This window comes from Barbatula barbatula, assembly GCF_947034865.1.
Source record: "Barbatula barbatula genome assembly, chromosome: 5".
NCBI classification, from domain to species: Eukaryota; Metazoa; Chordata; class Actinopteri; order Cypriniformes; family Nemacheilidae; genus Barbatula; species Barbatula barbatula.
This window is the reverse complement of record NC_136769.1, coordinates 8,767,920-8,788,628: the sequence shown is the minus strand read 5'-3', so window position 1 is coordinate 8,788,628 and position 20,709 is coordinate 8,767,920. Positions and strand designations below refer to the sequence as shown.

The 20,709-nt window shown below is 37.5% G+C and overlaps 1 protein-coding gene across 3 annotated transcripts in view; it reads right to left on the bottom strand.

Moving 5' to 3' along the window:
* spop (speckle type BTB/POZ protein) overlaps positions 1 to 19,756 on the bottom strand; it is a 60,556-nt gene extending 40,800 nt beyond the window's left edge. The window contains exons 1-2 of one of the 3 annotated variants that reach the window (XM_079457626.1): positions 19,631 to 19,756; positions 2,085 to 2,203 (exon numbers count right to left, since the gene is read on the bottom strand). The gene's annotated coding sequence lies outside the window, so the exon portion shown is untranslated. Of the gene's footprint in view, positions 1 to 1,798; positions 1,939 to 2,084; positions 2,204 to 19,630 lie in introns of those variants that run through there. The other 2 variants (XM_079457627.1, XM_079457628.1) reach the window with 2 other exon arrangements.
* Between the last annotated feature and the right edge of the window lie 953 nt (positions 19,757 to 20,709).

Here is a 20,709-nt window from a genome sequence, read left to right as displayed (position 1 = left end):
GGAGACATACAAATACAAAGAAACAAACAAGCTCAAAAACGACTCAAATATTGTAAGCCTTTCCTAAAAGGTGGGTTTTTTTGTTTTGCTTTACAAAGAGATTTTGTAGAAATGTCTCTAATAGAAAGGGGTAGGCAATTCCACAATTTGGGACCGGCTATGGCAAAAGCCTGGTCTTCCTTTCTTTTCAACCGCGATCTACAAACCTTAAACAGTTTCTGGCTAGAAGACCTTAAACAACTTAAGGTCTTAACTATTAAAAGTCACAAGTTCAGATAAATAGGAAGGAGTCGACCCATTTAAAACCTTAAAGACAAAGAGTAGAATCTTAAACTCTATTCTAAAACATACAGAAGAGGAAGATGGGGGGGAATGTGTTCATATTACGTGTGCCAGTAAACATTCTAGCCACTTTGTGTTAAACTTTATGACGTCAGAACTATAAACGCATTATGAGGGAGCAAAATTGTTATAAAATCATAAAAATACAGAAGTGGACGAACAACCGTATTAACTACTCTCGCTGTGTCAGCCTCAATATCAATATCACTGTGCTTTCACTACCTCACTGCAGTTTCATGACATCACGGAGTAATCACAGAATAATAAAGAGGCAAATCTATTTTTTTTATTTTTTTTACAGTTGAATAATAAAATATTGAAATTTAAACGTTATTCAAAGAAACTGACTTCTGTAGAAGCCCCTCAATTTGTTCAAGTTTCATCGCAAAAGCAGCACTGGTCATTGTCCTATCACAAAACATCACAGCATTATATCATAAACTATATTTATGCTGGCATTTTTCTTTTGGTTGCCTTCTTTAGTACATTCTGGTCCACCATTGACTACCATAGTAGGAAAAACTTCAATGGTAATCAAAAGTGCCCCAGAATTTCGTGCTTTCCTACATTCTTCAAAATATCTTTTTCTTTTGTTTTCAACAGTACAAGACATTTTAAAAGCAATTTTCCTACTTTTGTAGTCAGTGGGGTCCAAGAACCGTTCGCTTAAAAGCATTCTTCCAAATAACTTTCTGTGCGTTCATCAGAACAAAGAAATGTATGCAGATTTTGAACAACTTGAGTCATTTTTCTGTGAAGTGTTCCTTTAATTTCAAACGCTTGTTCACTACGATACAGATTTGTGTGACCTGGATTACGGACATACACATGCGCAATACGACAAACCCAACCCGTCATCAATTACAGAGCAGGGGAGAGAGCGCACGCTGCTCTTAAGAGAGAAAAGACACGGAGGTGATGCTGAAAGAGAATCAGAGTACAGAGACGTGGATAAAAACAGACACCGGGTCAGGATCGGCTAATTATGCTGTCAGCAGTAATGTGCTCACGGCTGTGATCACCGCAGGGTCATCCGTACTACACGCACCTGAGAATGAGGGGTGTGTGTGTTTTGAGTTAGCAAAAGAGTCTGTTTGCATGCCTGGTACGAGTTCTTCACCTATGGGATGAGCACGCGGGACCAGATAGAGAAAACCTGACACAACACACATATTAGACCCTTCACGGAGTTCTTTAAAAATGTTTGTTTAGCCCCAAATGACGCACCCTCGTGTCATTTGGGGGGTGAACTGTCTCTTTAACATGAAGGTACCTTAAAACTTAAGAGTTCTTCCTCTGTCTTTCTCTCTAGACACCCGCCCTCCTCCTCAACCTTTGCTCTACTGTTCCCATGGTTTTAGCACCCAGCCGTCCGTTATTAGCTGTAAAACTGCCACTTTCATTACACCATTGTCAGAGATGCTTAAATCTGCGTCCTTCAGCACCAAACCTTCACCTCTTCATTTCTGTTCAGCTTTTCTTTCTGTCTCCACTTCACATGTCTGCTTAACCTCCCAGCATCCTTCTCAGCCCATCAAAGATACGTTTTCCATTGTCCTCTTCGAAAACACTTTCATGGCTCCTGTTGTGTTCAGCCTAGCTTGTAAGTATGACAGACTCACCTCAGAGTTTCACATCAAAACGAAATTGTACCAAAAGTTAAAAACAGCCACACAAAGGGCTTCCCATCTTCAACTTCTCATCCATATGCTTCAATGGGTTGCCTAAAATTGCAAACTTACCTATTAGTGATTAGAAAGGGATGACTATCACATCACTGTCGCGTCTCTCTCTGTCAGCCTGACTATGCTGAGAGGGTTTTGATTTACAGTGAAAGGATGTTTCTGATCTGGATAGTGATCTGGAAAGAAAGTAAAAGAGAAGAGAATGAGCACAATGCTGTGATGTCACTGGGACATTCCACAATAATCTGTGATATCACAGAATGAAAGTAAAGATAAAGGAAACACTACAAAACGAAAACCATCTTATTTAAAAACATGTTGAAACAAACCAAATCCTAAAGTTTAGAGGGGCAGACAAAATGTCAGAAGGTTCAAGTAAATATACATTTACCTGTAAATATTGTTTTTGCTGACAATTCAAGCCAAAGAAAAAGAGAATACAAACACCCCAGTAAATTCCCATAAATAGTCTACAAATAAAAAGGTTATTTGTAGACATTTTTTATCCAAGATTATTTTTTCTTAATTTGTGATTTGGATGCAAAAAATAAATATACATTTGGCAGCGGCGTACAAACAGCCGTGCATTGCATGTAATACTTCAACTAAAAAGTCCCTATATTCGCTATATCTGTTGCAGTATTAATGCACAGAAAATTAATATTTCTTTCTTTTGCCGATACCCTATATGCTGATATTTGTTAAGTCATTTGAGCCGATAGCCGATATAGATATACTATACCAATCTGAAAGTATTTTTTGATAATGATAGAGCAAAAGGTGGCGCTTAAGTTTTTTCCTAAAATGGTATTTCCAATAGAGGAACCTAGGGTATTCCAAAACCACGTACCCAAAACTGTTCATCTGTAAAAGCAAAAGCAATCGTTTATTTATTTACATGTCTATGTTATATTTTACCTTGTGTAAATATCTGCAAATCTTATGTAAAAAAAATATTTGACATAATTACATGAAGTTTTTAAAGAGAGTTTTCTGTTTGACAGCAATAAAACATAGTAATGATATCTAATAAAACCTTTTAAAAAAACTGACAACTATTTAACAAGTAAATACCAAGTGTTTTCCCTACAGACTTTGAGAAATGATCAAAGAAATCACTTGTTTTAATAGCCAATAGCTTGAGCTGTGGCTTAGCATTAGTGTAAACAACTGCTGTTTTTACAGTGATGGGCGACACGGAAAGCCTTGACAGTGTCACATAGCAATCTGCAATAAACAATGTGCTTTTGTCCTCATAATATACATTCATAAATACCTGCTGACTGATTATGGCTTACTGATACAGCGAATCTGGATGGACACGACAGGAGTACAGTACTGTGCTATCGCATTAGCCTATAGCTGACAAACTAACAACAAAGCTGTGAAATGACAAAAATGTATAATCTGATTTGATCAGACGAAATAAGACATGAAAATGAGCTCTTGTGCGATGTGACAGCTGGTGTTTTTGCGGGTGCACGCTCATGTCAGAAAGCGTATCGGGCCGATATTTAATTTATAAGTCAATTTCGGCCTATAACATCTGCGTGCCGATGATATCATGTATCACTAGTACTGACGTATGCTATGATATCAATATGAATCCAAGCTTTTTACCTTGTAGTACAAAATGTTTGCTTTGTTTTCCAATCATGCTAACACTAAACGTCAATCTTCAATGTCTTGACAAATCCAAAGATGGTCTGGTATTTAAGGGGGGAACAAGCTCAATGGTAGCTGATCAGTCCAAAGCCTTGAGCGACTAAGGGCCAGTTCTGAATCCCATCATCCTCCAGACATGACATCAAACACAAGCTGAACTCTAACTGCTCCACAATCTCAGTAAAGCTCAAATCTCTACAGCTTAACACTACTATCATCAGAAAACCTGCTCACGGCAATCCAGGGCTGGATTCTCTATCCCTTCAACCCATCTGTATGTGTGTGCGTCTTTTCTGGTACAACAGGTGGAGGTGTAAATTGAGAATGAGAGATTACTGGGTCACAAGATAAATCGCTGCTTCACAGCAGACTGAATTATAGCCTTTGCACATAACTCCAACGTGAACCAAAGCATTTAGGGATGTGACGAGATCTCGTGGCATGAGATCTCACGAGATTTGTTAGGTCCCACGAGACCACAATATCCTCACACAATTGGCATGATGGAGTGCTGGGCTCGAAATTGCAACCATTTTAGTCGCATATGCTCCCTAAATTTAACCTATGCAACCTCAAAATATATTTGGGAGCATTTGTGTGAATGCACATTTTGTTGTGGTTGGGCTTGTGCCGGCATTACATTTTTATGTGGCGGTAATTGATGAAGCTTTAATTATGTAGACGGTAGTATCACGGTGATGAAATAAATTACAAAAACAGGTCTCGGTGTTATTGTGTCAAAAACAAGTTGAATAACTTTTTCAGATATCAACCTATAATAATAAATAAATCAGAAAGTACAGTGTATATACAATACAAGTGTATTTCGCATTCATAGTCAAATACATACAGTGAGGGAAATGATTATTTGATCCCCTGCTTGTTGAAGTTTGCCTGCTTACAAAGAAATTAAATGTCTATAATTTTGTACGTTTATTTTAACTGATCGGGATGGAAAATAAAATAAAAAACAGAATTTTGGAAACAGTGTTTTGTTCAGTCAGTTGAATGAGCTGCTGTTTTCTGCCGGTCGCTGCACAGATAGACCAAGAGAAAGACGAGCTGTGTCGGCAAAGCAACGTTGCATGAAGGCAAACACCCCCGATATTATCGGATATCACGATGATTTTAAAGTCGATTAACGACTTTACATTTATACATATACATTTTCTATCAGTTAAAATAAACTTACCATACAAATGATAGCCCCTTCATTTCCTTGTAGGCAAGCAAACTTACAAAATCAGCAGGGGATCCAATAATTATTTTCCTCACTGTATGTAACATAATATTCATGGCTTAACATTTAAATGGTCATTTTTACTGACACATCAATTCATTATAAATAATTACCTGTCAGCGTCCGTGGGATAGCTTATAAAGCTTAATAGACATTTAAAAGAAGCACTCTGTGGCAAGATACGATTGTGTTGCGTTTCATCTTCAACTTCAACTCAAAATAATTGTTCTGCCACAGTGCCATTATAAAGTACGATTAGCGGATTACTGTATTTTATTTGTCACTACAAAAATTGCTTTTTTTATTTAACATTTAACTTTCTTATATTATCCAAGTTTTCATTATTTACGTATGACTATTTAAAATGTTACTGCTCTGTGCCGTTTCACTGTTGGATTTGCACATTAAACATTTGCACATAGACGTTGACATATGTACATTAAACATCATCCTCATTTATTTCAGATATCATATTTCAAAAAGTATTTCAACAAGGTCTATTTTTCGCTTCCACCCGTCATGTGGTTGGCACCACTGCGTTTAATTTGACCATTACCACTGCGGTGGTAAAAAAACTTCCACCGTCAAAGCCCTTACCACATGTACAGTATAGCAATTGCAAGTTCACATTACCTTATTTTAAATATTTCCACAGGCAAATCTCTTCAAAAACAGATAATCTGTCTCTTACATACAGTATATGCAATGCAAGCATAAAACATGATTGATGTCGTTTTAACTGTTTCTCTAAAGGGTTCAGTCAGTGGAGGAAGTAGGATTGAAAGTGTGATATGATCGCCACCTCTGCTAACACCAGCACTTTGCAAAAGCATAGAGAAAACAACCACAGCTCTTTACAAAAAGCTGCTCCTGTTAAGATCGGGAATCATGCCATGTCATGCATTCTGACTTCTTTACACTGTTAAATATGCTGGCTTTCCATTCTTAACATGGCCAAATAGTTAAAAAATTTGTTGGACGTATGACATAGTATTTCTGTACTTGTTTCCAAAAGTTTTTTATAATTCTGTATCCTTGTCGTCAAAGGGATCCCATTCCTTTTATTGGCCACTCTCCCAGAAAAGCACGGCAAGGCAAAATAAAGAGCACGCCCAGCAGCCAACCGACAAGCGAGATCTGCAGCGCTTACAATCAAGATTATCTGCGTTACGTCAAGATGTGCTGCGCCGCTTTGCAGCTCGTTACTCTTGCGATAATGACATTTAGGTGTGTCTGTTTGTTCACGGCATTTCAGTGATGCATGCTATATAAACGGTGGATATAATGCTGGATTTGGTGATCGTTTGAAACTGATAGATGGCGTGGCCCCAGTGCTAAAAGATGCCGGACATGAACTGCATGCGGTAAGTCAAACTAAGTCATATGTCTGTGTTTTTGTTGGCAATCGGCGTGTACGTGCAAAATGTACAAAACAAGAAGGAATTAATGTTATGATGTGTTGCTTGCTCGTGCTGTAGTTCTATCTCACTCTTCCCAGTAGTCCCACCTCTAGCAGCTCATGTTTTTCCAGAAATAATCGTACAGCTGTATCTCTACTCTATAAATTTGATCAAACTATATACTCTTTAAAGATACAACACAACGTATGCAATACAACTGTATATGCACTCAAGATTAATATAAGACTGGCAGAAACCGCCTGTGATACGCGATCTTTAAGAAAACAAAGTATCATTTTTGTGCAGTTAGTGCCTGTCAAGAGTTTGATAACATTTGCCAGTGTTTACATATTGATTATTATTGCATTATACAATTCGTTAAAAACGTCTTAATATTTGGTCTCGTCTTGTTCTCGTGAACACAGTCTCGAGTCTCGTGGTAAAAGTGTCCTGGTCACACCCCTACAAAGCACTGACCTTTACAGAGCCGGAGTTACATCTGGCATCATGCACCTGGTCAAGGGTTGTGATCCGGTCCTCAAACAACTTTATTTGTCCATTTCCATCCTCTTTTTATGCTTACTGTTCTGATTACTATTCAAAAACCCAAAAATATTTGAGCCAGTTTATGGTGTTAATTTCCAAATTTCCTGCTACCTAGCAACCTCATAAAATCCTCCCTTCGTGATGCCGTCTGCAACCCTTTTTTCTTTAAGTGGTGGTCAAAGCACGTCACTCACTCTGATGCAGATACGCACAAAACCTTCAAAACATATGTGACAGGGATCGACAATACGTTAAACAGGGTTTTCCTGGCTCAAAATGAGGCAGAGGTGGTGCCATCCTTATCTTGTACACATGCATGTGTGGGCCTATTGTACCTTTAAGTGGCTTAATCAATCACTTTACCTCAAAAACATGAAATTTTTTGGAAATGACAATTATTAAGTTATATAAAAATTACTTTTATTCAACTAAACAGAAATGTTTTTTAATCAAATGAAGCTTTTTATCATTTTCAACTAGCATTTAGCCCACAATAGCTAACTAAATTAACCAGTCTTAGTTCATTTGCAAAGCTTGTTCACATCCTGTGTTCTCTTGTACTTAACTGAGGTTTGAATGATTCACTTATATTTAATATTCGCTAATGACTAAAAGGTTTCAACAGTTTAAACAAGTCGGATCAAAGGAGTCATTTGTTTGCCAGTCATTCTGATCACAATGTGCACATATGATGTCCACGTCAATATTTTTCTAATATAAAAACAGGAATAGGAAAGTACCATAAAAGCATCATCAACTGTTCGTTCATCCATTCATGTTGTGGTAAAAAGCACTGTGGGAACTTACCAACGGAACAATTTATGTTGCACAAAAGAAACACATTCAAACCAAACAAGACACAATAACAAGACGACAATATCATTTTTTGGTGAACCAAACCTTTAACGGCACATGACTTTCACATCCGATCAATTCAAAATGACATGTTTACAAATGTCGGTCGGCCTTCCTGCAATGCTGTTGAAACCACAGCTGTCGTAAAGCAGACAAGTCATTTCAGATCCTGCAGCTGTGCTACACATCAACAGAATTCTCTTGTTCCCCTCTGCTCTTACATGGAAATATAAAGCTAATAGGCTATCTAATGAGCTTTAGAAAGCCAATTCCTTAACATGCACAATCATAATGAAAATATTGATACTTAGCCTCAGTGTATGTATACAACTGAAAAGGAACGATCGTAATACTATACTATTGATTTCTGTACCTTAACTGCAAGAACGGGAACATTTCCCTTCATTTGACAAAGAACACTGGGGTACAAAAGTCCCATACTAAACATTTTGTGCATCTTCATTCAGAGAGAACTCCACATGACACAAAGAAGAAATATTAAAATATTCTGCATAGTTTCTACACCACTATTAAACTTGCCTGCCATTTAAAAGTTCACAAAAAATGAAGCCATTTGTCGTTATTTTTATTTATTTACCCTCATGTCACTTAAAATTTGACACTTTTTTTTCTGTGGAACACAAAATGTTATTTTGTAACTTCAATCCAAATATCTTCTTTTGTGTTCTTAACATACAGGTCTGGAATGACATGTGAGTAAAAAAATATTCTCATTTAAGCAATAGGATAACCAATGGTAAATATTCATTAATATTTCATTAATATTAAAGATTACTTATTACATAGGAACAGAGCACATCAGAAGCATTTTCCACCAGTGGCCTTACTACTACACCCTTTCCCATTTGGTCATTACGGATAACAGTAAATGCATGATGCTCTTCGGATTTTAAAAGACGGCAATAAAATACACACACAATTTCAGAGACGAAGAACAGTTTCCATCTGAAACAAAGCACATACACTGATCTTCAGAAAGTTTCGAGCAAACACTTCCTCATCAAGAAAGCAAACATATACACAACTTCCCTGAATAGAGGGAACGACCGATCTGTATCAAAATGAAAGAGAGAGAGTTTGATTAAAGCAAATAGACTCAAATGAAATAACGGAATAAGGTTGCACGTTGCATGCAAACAACCCTATTAAATAAAAATAACTTTGGCAAATAGGTGCATCAGTCCCTAAGATTGTGTGAATGTGTGTGCAAGAGATGAGAGTGAGAGAGATGAAATGAGAGAGTGGAAGAGACAGAACGAGACAGACGATCAACTCGTCATATCGCAATCTGCTATGAGAGGGAAAGAATGAGAGAAACAGAAAAGTAGAGATGATGAGAAATAAGGAGAAAGAGTGAGATGCAGGCTTCCACAATACAAAAATTAGCAAGGAGCACTGTAGCCCCTGACTGAAAAGCAAAAAATGATGGGGCACAACTTAAATCAGCCTGGGATGCAATTATGCACATTTTCCCCCCAAAATACCAATTACTGATACTGACAAATAAGTTACTTGATGACAGCAGGTTTGGTTCCGCTTATTTAAAAAGAGGCAGAATCTACAGAGATGCTTTATTATTAATTGGTGCTAAATAGAGAGAATGTTATCTGAATTCCTTTGAACCAACAGAAATTGTGCTTGTCAGAAATTATATATTTAAAGTGTTACACATAAAAGCAAAATGAAAGTCCTTGTTTTATGTTCTTACTATGATTTTATTGTGCATTAAGGACACTTTTCCTCATGTTCACAACACAAGTAAATATAAGTGATGGGTCTTTCTTGAACGATTCGCTCTTTTTGAATGAATCTTTAACATGACTTGGGAATAACCAGTGTCTCAGAGAGTGATTCGTTCATTTTGTGTTGACCGCGCATGTGCAACATTGTACCAGAAACAGAAATGATAAGTTCCTCTCTCGAGTCATCGGGTCCTAGTCCTTTCATTCCGGAAAGAGAAAACGGACCGTTCTGTTTTATCTTCGTAATGTATTTTTGTATGTAACACATTAAACGCGCATCTGTCATATCACGTGACAAAAGAACAAACGACTCAACCCGAAGACTTGGGAGATGAACAAATCACTTCTGTATCCGGCACAGTCTGCATAGACTGGCTTATTGAGATCTCACGTGACAAAAGAACGAACCACTCAGACCCGAGGACTCTGTAGGTGAACTAATCATTTATGTTTTCTGTAAATGCAGCCTATATGGGCAAAATAACAAATGACTCGAGCATGAAGTCTCAAGAGTTGAGCTATAATCCTTTTTGTTTCTTGTACAGATTTCAGAGCTTATATGGCTGTCAGGAAATAATTAGATTACCGTTCATTAGAATGAACTTCCCATCAAGGAAATATAACGTCAAATAAAACTTAACAAGAGCATTGGCCTGTAGTTCGTTCTTGCTGTGAAAGGATTTGAAATGATCCAGCGCTGTCTCACGTTATACACAGATGAACGACGTTTTCTGAACTCCTCCGCGTTAAGTTTTAAATGTCACGTATATTAATTTGTTCGTCCTCAGGCTCAAGAAATCGGCAACAGCAAACATCGACTCATAGTAATGTGCATGTAAACTTCTCAATGAAGACCTGAATTGTGTGTGTCCGCATCAGCGAGAAATATCAGTGACACAAGTGAGTGACCAATGCACTGACACGCAGTTGACTTACACACAGCCTGCACTGGTGGCAAGCTTGCGTTCTACTCGTCTATCCACATTAAATAACTAAAAGAAATTCTAAATTTGCAGATCGCGTTTGCGCGAGTTCTTGTAAAAAATGCTTGCTCCGACTTGAAAACTGGTCGCATAATGCGACAATTTAGACAAGTCTGGAGCCCTGAGATGAATGGAAATGGAAATAAAGAAAAGTTGGGTGGTATCTAAAACAGGCCCATATTACACATCCTGCATCTGAAGTGAATTTGTGGGGCAACAGCGCATACAGAGCTTTGACAAAGGACGGCAAGCTGCTGCCTTTACAAAAATACAAAGATTTTACGGTGTATGATGTACTTCCAACATCCGAAAATACCTTTTTAATGCAACCTAGGCTCTATTACAAAATTTCACAAAAATAAAAACATAGCATCGATTTAGAAGTGCCAACAATGACATGCCACCTGATACATCCAGATACACATCCACTATTGACCCACAAGCTGTGTGTTATTGCCCCCTTCAGTCAGGAAGATGTACAGGTGTGCGCTTCAGAGTACAGCGGCGTGTTAAAACGAATAAGTGTCTACATGAAACGGGTTGCTGTCAGCTGCAGGACGGATAGAAATGCTCACACAGGTACACTGAAGATAAACGCTTTCCGTCTGCACGTTCAACAAAAGACATCCAAGGGCAACAAGACACGATGCTCTCTGCCAAGGCTGCTTCGCTTTTCCTGGCGTATTCGTCCTTCCTCCCTCAATCCAAACACATTCACCAGCTTTTATCTGCACCCTTGATGTGCCTTTCTACTCAAACCCTTATCCAAATAGTGAGCGTGTTGATGTCAACAGACGGAGAATGCATTTACGCAGCTATTATTTCAATCTTTATTTTCCACGGTCGACAAAAGCGATAATGAAAGTGGAGCTGCGAAACAAAAGGAAGAACAAAGAAGCCACCAGAAGGATGCGGAAGGACTTTCTTGGACATCTGAAGACATTTATGAGAGAAAGATTAAATAAGAGGGAGATGCACAACAGATGAAAAGATGTACAAGGATAAAAGTGTCCGGGTGAATGAGTGATAAGGAGTTTGACACTAACTTAATCACTGATAATTGATTCTGCTCCTCAGAAGAAGGCGATACAAAGTGCTATAAAAGGCATCGGCGTGTGTGTGTGTGTGTGGGGGGGGGGCTGTCATGAGGTATTCTGTCTCTGCTAAGAGCAAGTCTATAAAGCATCTTGACATCATACCTAATGAGAATGACATCAGAGCCTTCCGCATGGCTTTGATCAATCGCGTAGCTTTTAAAACCATCAGACACTTTGAGAAAGCGAGATGTGAGGCCACCGGTGTGGATGGTCAGCACAAGGATGGAAAGCAAGCTTGTCTGCTTTGACCTGTCGCTTTTGTTGATAAACAGATGAGACTTCGATTATTTGCACAGCCCTAATAACAAATGAATCGTAATCGTCAATATTGGCCTTCATAATTTCCAAAAACAAGATAATGGAGGTAAACGATTATTGTGCTGTAGTCCATTTGGCAAGGATCCTCTCTTTTCTTGTGGTATAAATCAACAGCGAACCCTTTCCTTTACAGTGGTTCAGCAGTGCTATTTCTTTACATTCGGTGTTGATATATTTACTATTTCAGTGGGTCACGGTTGTGTGAAACAGCTTGCAATTAATAAACAGAGAAAGGTTTTATTATGGGACACTTCCTCTGTTGAGAGCGTTTTTAACATCAGCGATAATGAGGCCAGTTTTGGTTTGTAACCGTGAAACAAAGAAATTTAAAAGTGAATATCCATGTTAAAATGTTTGTTGTTATCACAGCAATCTGCACATTTTGGTTGAAAATAAAAATTAGTTTAAAAACGGTTAAGCTTTATAATTTATCAATGGCGATATGAAACATTTTGTAATTAATGTTATTTTGTTTTAAACCGAGACAGCGACAGAGAGGTAAAAGTAGCTGCAGCTTATTTCCCCCAGCTTTCACTGTGACATTAGCATATGGTACACACATTAGCATACACACAGAAAACAATTTCAATTTTATTTTTTAATTAGCAGTAACAGTAAATAGCTCCGAGCAAGACTGCACACTTAATGACACAGATTCTTCTTTTGCTCGAGAAACTTAATTTGTGAAATTTTCTGCAATTTTCTGAACGTTATCAGATGGATAGATCAGCATCTCTAGACTATCAGTATTAGCCATTATCAAAGCCATATTGGTCAGCCATACAACATAAACTTATCAGCAGACTATGCAAGCAATAACAAGCTAATGCCACCTGGAATGTCAAGCTAGTGGTGCATTTCCAATCACTTTTCCACTGCTAATTTTCCACACCGCTTTACTGCCATTCCCAAACCTTGCTTTAGTTCAGTCAGAGGTTAATGATGCTGAGGAGCTCTTTAAAAGATGCACCTCATGACTCCTAAAACGTCTGCATCAGCTTCATAAAGGCACTCTCTCCTAAAGAGAATACTTTTATGAGCTAGGTATAAACATCTTACTCCAATTCAAGCAATATGTACTGCAAGATCCACAAATTACGATAATGAGGACCAAACAAACTGTTAAGTCCTTCGTAAGATAGATATCTTTGCATAAAGGAATTGTTCACCCAAACATGAAAATTTTCTCATAATTGACAGGTCTTCATGTATAGGACTCTTTCTGTGGAACAAAGTTTTTTTATATGTAAAAGTATCCTTTACACTATATAAAACTAACACTATTTTGAGCATACTCAGCAAAACGAAAAAATAAATCTCACTTTACATTTTTTTTGTTGCGTGTTTAGGTAAAATGATAATTTTTGTTTTATTCTGTGAATAAACTATATTTCTCGCAAACTTCTAATAAAACAATAGTTTCTATTTGCATTTATTTGCAGAAAATGAAAACTGGAAAAACGGGTCAAAAAAGAAATGATGCTCTGTACTTTTCAGACCTAAAATAATGCAAAGAAAACAAGTTCATATTCACTTCCTATTTGTATTTAGGAAATGTTCACAAAGTAACCTTTATTCTTATCACAGTTTTCATGTGTCTTGTCAAGCTTTGTTGAAAAGTCAGCAATGTAAAATTCCTTATTCAACCGACACTGGACTGGAATGGCCACAAAATGCCAATAAAATGGCTGTTTATTCTCAAAATATAGTTCCCTCACATCTTCAATGTTAAAGTGATGGATAAAGTGATGGATATTTTTATATAAAAAAAACCTGTGTTCACCTGAAGACCTGAAGAGAGCAAGACGTATACATGAACTAATCCTTTAGAACACCTGCTAGAGCCTCCCTTGAGTTTTCAGAAAGATCCTGCATCTCTCACACACACATCATGTGTAAAGATGACACACACACACACACTCGCTCTCTCTCTCGCTCTCCTCTGTGTGGCTGCTGAGTGGCAAAGCTTTGAGATCAAAGGTTTTACAGATGGCTTAATGAGCAGTTAGAAACATAACAGCAGGAGACAGAAAGAGAGCGAGCGAGCGGAAAGAGACAGGTATTTAGACAGGTAAAGTCACGCAGAGAAAGAGTGAGAGAAGTTGACATCTAGAGAAAGAAATCGACAGAAAGGAGGAGACAGGTGAAGCAGAACAAAGCAGACGAAACTAGAAAATGTGGAAAATGAGTTATTAGGCTGCACAACAATACACACACAGTCTCTCTCTCCCTCTCTTGACTGAACATCTTTTGTTCTGCGTAAAACAGCGTCAACATGAAGACAATTTTCGGTTTGTATAATGCCGACCAAACAACAGACATCAACAAGAGCAGAAAACATACAGAAGGACACAATTGCTCATCCAGTGCCAAAGTTCAGAAAAAGGAGCACTTTGATCCATTTTTACAACCAAGCATGACACAAATAGACCAACAAATGCATTTGAGCCTTCCTCAAACAAATAAAAACACCCCAGCGCATCGGTTTCATCAAAATCCTGATCTACATGTTGCCACAGCCCAGTCTCATGAATATTCATCAAACTCATTACCTCAAAGGTAAGGTTACACAGCAGATTGATTGCAAACATACTTGCTTCCTTTCTTTTCTCACCTTTTCGATCAAATGTGTGTTCAAACATCCAGTGGACAACTTCCACAGAACAGATGCCAGCCACAATTAGACCATCCTCCCATTCATAAATGTTAAACAAGCAAATAAATGTCCTGGTTTGCACCAACGAATGGATTGTGCTGGTACAAGGACACTGACCAAGTGAAACAAGGGTCATTTACAAAGAAGTAACAATAAAAGTGGACTTCAGGGATAAAAAAAATGAAATGCTACAAAACATAAAATGAGCACCTTTTTTCTCTGGTGAGAGATGGTGAAATATAGTCCAATCTGTTTATGTTTTTAGTGTATTGGGTCTACATGAATACTAATGAGGGAAACAAGGATCTAGAAGACAAGAAGAGCGTGGGAGAGAATGTAAGAAACTGTTCTAAAGTGTCCTTATGGACTGTGTCTCTATGAGAAACATTCACTGAGGTTACATGTTTAAAAGTTTATCTACATTTTTCTAATTTCCCTGCGTTAGTTTTTTGCAGTGGTGCTTTAAAATGAATGAATTAAGAAACTCGGAGAGGAATTGAGCGTGCTGTGCTTTATAACATGTTGTTGGACTGTCAGCAGGACAAACTGCCTCAGATTTCAACCCCTTTAAAGCAATGCCACTAGAGTCATCAAAGCAGCGCTTAACAACAAATCCACTGCCTTTCTATAATACACGCATAAACACTTGTCAGACTTCAAAACTGCCTGCGTGCCACGAGCAATGTTGCCGGCATTATAGATATTCCTTGTGTCTATGCTTTTGGTGTGTGCTACGGTTATAGATCAGTTATTCTTTGTTACACATTGAAAAGAACAGTTTTTAATGTAAAACGACATGTTTTATTAGTTTTTCTTGAAAAAAATTCTGAAATGTGACGATTTATGACTGCATTTCAAAAATATACTGCTAACATAATCATGTAAAAACAGACATTTTCCAGCAACTATGGGGCGTCACAAATATACAGTAAAAATACAAGTTGATTCTCGTAAAAGTACATATTTTTCTTGCAAATTTGCCTTTTTCTGTAATTTGACCCCATTTCAAAAATATATAAAAAATTTCATAAAATTACAGTTTTGAACCCTACAAAAGGACTATAACATGTTTTGCATGTGCACAGAAACAAACATTGTCTTTTGTCACTAGGGTTGTGCGAGATATATCGAATCCGCTAATATCATAAATGTTGTTTTAATAATTCCTATCAGAAAGACACTAATCCAGTTCATACCTGATGGTGGCTGCTTATATTAATATAATCAGACACGCATACACCCTTCCTGACAACAATGCCTGATGTGTGTGCAAAAATAAAGAAACGCACAGACACTTAAGCAGGAAAATACCACAGCCTTTATGTGGAAGCTCATCCCCAATCCATATTTGAATTTCCATCCTTTCATGTAAACTAATTCAATCGCCGCTACATTTCCTCTGTGAAAAATGAGCCTGTTCTCACTATAGTCTCATATCTTTACCATATGCACATGGTCTTAAGCCAGATCCTAACTTCTAAACCCATTGATTTCGTCTTCGATACACATCATTTTCTCTTGGTTTTAAACTGCATTTGAAATACAGAGAGAGATTAAAACTGAACTATACTGGTACAATAAAGGGTGCAGGGCATATTTTGTTACCCATAACTTCCATCCACTGTTAATGTTACCACTGCTCTGTTCACAGTTCAGCCGGTTTGCTGAGCAGCCACTGATGTTTTACACCACTTCCTCTTTCCAAAGCCAAAATATGTGGTTGTTAAATGGGTAAATACACACAAATAGACACTTCATCAGCTCCCTTATTAAACATACACTGATCTATGTTTATTGTGCCTGAGCACGCCATTTACCGCTGTTAACATTACTCATTACTTAAAAACAACGGCTTAAAAGAATATAACAATCTGAATATTTCAGAAAGCAATCTCTCTTATTCGCAATCTGCCGCCTGGTCTAGGGTTACTTTGTACATAAATTAACACTGTTCATCATTTGAGGCAATTTGGTGCATAATAATATCTTGGCATTGATGGAGTTGCTGACTAATTGATTGATTACTTTATTTTCAAATAGCGGAAACTGCCAAGCCAGACTTGAGGTAGTAAATCTTTTCGCAATGAAAGAAACCATCACATTTCCACTGGACTTTAATCAGCGCCTAATGCAAGAGTTTATTCAGAGTCTCTCCATCAGCCCTGTTTTACACAGCTGATAGATACAGGAAAGAATCCATCATTCTAGACACCTGCTGGGAAGGCCCGTCAGATACATCAGCCCTAGAGCGAAACATAAATGCAGTCTGATTCACAATCTGACTTCAGACGGAGTCTATCTGTCGGATACAGACTCAATTGTATTGTTATATTAAACTAACTAAAAATTTTCAAAGTCTGTTGGGATTTTTTAAAAATGGCATGGTATTTAAAATACGTTCTAAAAAAATACCAGGGGTTTGGGACTAAAATTAAACTTAAAACTAGGGATGCACGATAAATTATCGGCCATATCGGTATTGGCCGATAAATGGTCATTTTTAATGTTATCGGCATTGGCCATAATACAATTTAGGCAGATATATCATTGCTGATAAATCATAAACCATTTCCTCTGGTTACACTTCTTCAGCTGCACGCTCCTCACAGTTAAAATACCGTACAGTACTCTCTTTCTGTCGTGATCATTCACTTACTGCTATTAGCACAATATTGTTGATGTACGTACAGTATATAGATACATCATGAATGTGTAGATTATAGGAACAAAACATATTGTTTGAATCAGACTGCTTTCTAGCTTGAGACCTGTTAGACATGTGGCTATTAAGTACATCCTGGGTTGCTCTGGAAAAACATCTATAATTTGTTTATTAAATAAAAAATATACCAGAGCAGTTTGAAGGTTAAAGTATCGCTGACTGGTGTAAAGTTTGTTAAGGCTCTTGTTTCAGTCTTAGGGAATTTTTTTATTAATATTTAGATACTTTGTATCGGACGATATATAGGTTATTAGCTTTGAATGTTAAAGAAAAATATGTAAAATGTAACATTTTGTGCAAAAGTGCATCCCTACTTAAAACAGATCAACCTAAAACTAAACGTCTGCAGATTTATGTCATCCAAACTAATACGAGTAAAAGGGTTACATACAATGTAGTGTTCCGCACAACCTATTCCACATTATCTGAATCCATATGATTGTTTTATGTGAGAAAGAAAACCAATGTACAGTCAATAATTCACTCAATTCACAAAATATCCTTATATAGCTTCAGAAAACTTAGTTATATCCTCAGTCCCAATAAGCTTTCAAAACATGGAAAAAATCAGTGAGCAAACAGGATAATATACAAGATGCACAATAATAAGGGAAGTAGAAGAAAAATGTTTCAGCTTTGGGGGAACCTTTCATTAAAACCAGCACACCCACCAGTCATATGGCTGCAATATAAGGAAGATATGAGATAATGCCGACCTGCAAATGTACAGCGATTATGCTATTGCCAACAAAGGGTATTTTACTAACACCTCACTAATAAATTACTTCTGAGAGTTCAGAACTCATAAAAAGATCAAATCCAAGTTGCATTGTGTGATATTTTTATAGATCATATAATGTAAAACTTGCCTCATAATCAATAGACTTGAAAAGGAGACAGACTAAAGGACTAGCAAGAAGTGGGGCAGACTGGTTTCAGGGTGTATGCTTAAATGCCCAAATATATAGGGAAATAAGTGTGTAAAACAGCAGATGGCAAACATTTTGACACATCTGAAAAAAGCAGCAGACAGGTGTTTAACAAATCAGACACTGGTGTGGTTTTAGCACATCATTGCTGGGGTTAAGAGCTAGGCATCAGACAGATTCTAAAAAAACGCATGATCAGAAATGCTTTCAGGGCTGTCAATCAGACATTTTCAAACAATCCAATATGCATCGCTCTCTTTAGGACACTCATGAGGTGCCTTGTGCCCACTAGAGTGGCATGAAAATGTGGTTTCAATGCATTTGCTATTTAAACGTAGTCATACACTGGGGAGTGTGGAATTTATATCTTGAAAGTGAGAGGGTCATATTTTCCATATTGGAGCCTAAAACATGGTAGCCGTGCCAAGCCAAGGTTGTGAAGACTACCATAAACATTTCAAAAGTTGCCAATAGTGCCACGTGGTCTTTGTTGTTACATAATACAATGTTTATTAATATTTCAAACACAGTTTGCACACTTTCATCATGGCTGGGTTGTGATCGGGTAAAATATCCATGCAAACACTTCATTGATCATGTATTGAAAGCAACCACACGGCGAAATTACACACAGTTGAGCTTCAAAACCGCCCGGGCAGACACACATGTCAACTCTTCCTAATTCCTGCAATGCAGCACCTATTCGACGCGTCTGCGTGAAGGGGGACATGAACGCGACTCACTTTCTGGCAAAGTGCGCCCCTGCAGCCCCGCGCTGCGCATGCGCACAAAACAACCCACTATTTAGCAGGACGCTAAATGTGATGGAGGCGCATGCGTGGATAGACGCTTCAATTTACAGCGAATGCAGGATCACTTTTTAGCAACGCTTGTGTCAGTGATACCCAGGCCTCTGCACGAAAACAAATTAAAGGCATTTACAACAATAATCGCGATTTATAGTGAAGGTGTCGACAGAGCGCCACAACTTTAAACACACCCCGCAGAGCTGCGGCGGGCTTATGACAATTAAACTGTCAGATGAAAACACAGTTTGTACATATTACACATTCGTAAACTGCACAACACTTAAAAGCAAGTGAAAGATTCAGTATTCTCATTTAACTATGCCAGTAGTGAACAAACTAATGACTAATTTGACAACAAACCGTCAATAAAATGTCTTACAGCTAAAAGACAGAAGCTGCGCATAAAACGATTTTTCGTATTATACAGAACTCATAAAAGTGATAGGACCGATAAGCGCAACAAGAGGCTAAGCTAACGTTAGTTAGCACTACAAAAAGCTCCAATACAAAACCACACGGCACCTGCAAAAGCGTTTTTCACCTTCACAACGCAAACTGAAGGCTGCAATAGCAAAATGTATAACTACACATAGAGTGTTGTGTTGTGTTTTTAAACGTACCTTTTTTTGAAGGCAGGTTGTTTTATCGTATCGGATATTTTTCTATGGAGCGGCTTCACGTCCGGGTTAAATGAATGACGGAAAGCGGGAGCGCGCACGCACTAGGATTTCAGCGTCGTGGGATTCGAACTGTACACTTGCTTTTGTGGTCTTTGTACATGATCATATGTTGTTCAGTTTGTATTTTATTGTATATTGAGTTAAAAATACTTTATTCCAGGACATGTTTCTTGTGTTTTTATAGTTGTTGTTGTTGTTGTTGTTTTTATACATTATAATTCATATAAGGAGTTAAATCTGAGGTCTAAGGACAGATGAAGTGGGGGTAGTAAAAATAAAATGGCAAAATTATATTGAATGTTATGATCAAAATGATCAATATTAAAATCAATGTTATGTACATTGCATGGTTTAGACTTGACCTAAATTAATGGGAGTTAAAGTTTTGTCCCATGTCGCAGACCGTATTCTAGCTGATGTTTGGTTGAACATCTGAAAGTATTTTAATTAGCAAGAGTTGCAGTGTTTAAAGAAAGATCTATTACTTGTGCTTCATTACATGTCATAATTATCATAAATGAACTCCCTCAATCTTTTCATTACCACCTCAGTATTTATTCCATTACACTCATTGTATAATTTTGTGAAGGGGATTATTGTGTGTGTGTGTCTGTGTGTCTGTGTTTCTGTGTGTGTGTGTGTGTGTGTGTCTACATTTTGTGTCCTCCATCCCTGTGAGCTTTGGAAGAGAGTTGTGTTTGCATAATGTCTTTCTTTCCCTATCTAAACCAAGAGCCAGCAGAAGTTCATGAGAGAAATTTAACAAAAGATGAAAAGAGTTGGAGAAGGAAAAAAGAGAACAGTGATGTGTAAAGTACCTAAGAGCAGTACTTGAGTAAAAGTACAAATATTTTGCCAGAAAATACTTTGGTTGAAGTGAAAGTAGCCTTTTAAAACAGGACTTGAGTAAAAGTCTTAAAGTAACAGTTAAATGTTACGTATCCAAAGTACTTTTTATATTAAATCTACTTATGTATTTAAAGTCAAGTTGAAGCAAACATCGGTAATACAAATTTCTT